Source organism: Abramis brama, assembly GCF_963993115.1.
Source record: "Abramis brama genome assembly, chromosome: 11".
NCBI lineage: Eukaryota > Metazoa > Chordata > Actinopteri > Cypriniformes > Leuciscidae > Abramis > Abramis brama.
In genome coordinates this window covers 23319091-23320519 of record NC_139973.1, presented here as the reverse complement: position 1 = coordinate 23320519, position 1429 = coordinate 23319091, and the positions used below count along the sequence as shown (strand labels likewise).

The 1429-nt window shown below is 40.4% G+C and overlaps 1 long non-coding RNA gene across 1 annotated transcript; it reads left to right on the top strand.

The window, feature by feature from the left end:
• Positions 1-406: 406 nt before the first annotated feature.
• On the top strand, positions 407-1147 carry LOC311092552. Its single transcript, XR_014608258.1, has 2 exons — positions 407-550; positions 647-1147. It is a non-coding gene; the product is annotated as an uncharacterized lncRNA (long non-coding RNA).
• Positions 1148-1429: the final 282 nt, after the last annotated feature.

Sequence of the window (1429 nt, the reverse complement as noted above, 5' to 3'; positions counted from 1 at the left end):
AGGGGTGGGTTGTAACTTTTTAGTGTTTGGCATATGGCCTAGATTTTGTTCATTGAGATTTTAAAATTAAATTGAAATCGGATTGTTCAATGTATTTGGATTTATTATGGATTGGTAATTAATTAAAAAAAATAAGTCTGTCTCTGTTCTCTCATTACTGGCTGTTGAACTTGTGTTTCTACAAGGGGTTAAAATTTGTTCCATGGGCAATAGTCCCCGGTGGCATAGTCAGGAATTAAGTGTGACCTTTTGACATTGCTCAGTTACATTTATAAAATAAAGAAATTGCATGCACACAGAAGTGACAAGAGCTGGATTTCAACCTCTGCCCAGGAGTTTTATAAATAAAACAGCTTCACTACTGAAAGCTATTATATTTTTCAGCAAAAGGTGATAACTTCACTGTAATTAAACCAACAAGCTTCACTATTAGGCTTCTCTCTCTCTCTCTCTCTCTCTCTCTCTGCGCATGCGTGAGCGTGAGCTTTTGTCGAGTGAGTGGAGTGTGACTGACTCGGAGAGTGGTTGCGGTTTTTCCTATCATCTGAAGGTCTGTCAGTTTCAAATGTGTTTTTCTCTCACGGATTTTACATAATCTTTCTCTGTGTACTGTGACAAAGCACTGAAAGTAGGACTTTTGGTTTAGTGGGTCGTGTCGGACAGCTTTTAGCTGCTGCTACGACGATGGCGGAGAAGGCCAGTTTTGCGCAGCTCAACCGGGACATTCAGCCCATGCCGCCGAGTACTCGGTCGAGGAGGCTGTTCTAGCGGTTGGAGAGATAGTGGGTCACGATAGTATCCGATCAGCCTCTAGGATGAACGGAGCGGTTGTTTTGTTCTTGGACAAAATTGAAAAAGTTAATGACATTGTAGAAAGTGGTATAGTTCTCAATGATCGTTTCGTTAAGATTTTTCCACTTGTTAATCCAGCAAGGAAAGTCTTGTTATCTAATGTACCCCCGTTCATTAGTGATGAAGTATTGCAATGTGAACTGTCTAGATACGGACAGTTCGTGTCAGCAATAAAAAAAAAATCCGATGGGTTGCAAGTCTCCCCCTGTTAAAACATGTGGTTTCTTTCCGTCGGTTTGTTTACATGATATTGAGAGCGGATATTGAGGAAATAAATGTTGCTTTCAAGTTCAAAGTTGATGGCTTTTTTTTGCTACAACGGAAAACGTTAAGTGTTTTGGATGTGGGGAAAGAAGGGCATTTAGCACGTGCTTGCCCCGTTTAGTAAACGCAGCAGATAAGAATGGACCTCAAAGTCAAAATTTAGATGTGAAATGTGGAAAAGGAAAGGCAAGCTGATGAAAGGACAGAAACGAATGTAGTACATGTGGAGAAAGAGGACATTGTAAGGGGTGTAAAAAGGGAAACCTGAGAAGTGATGAGATAGAGAATGAAATCTCTAATGAAGAGGAGAACA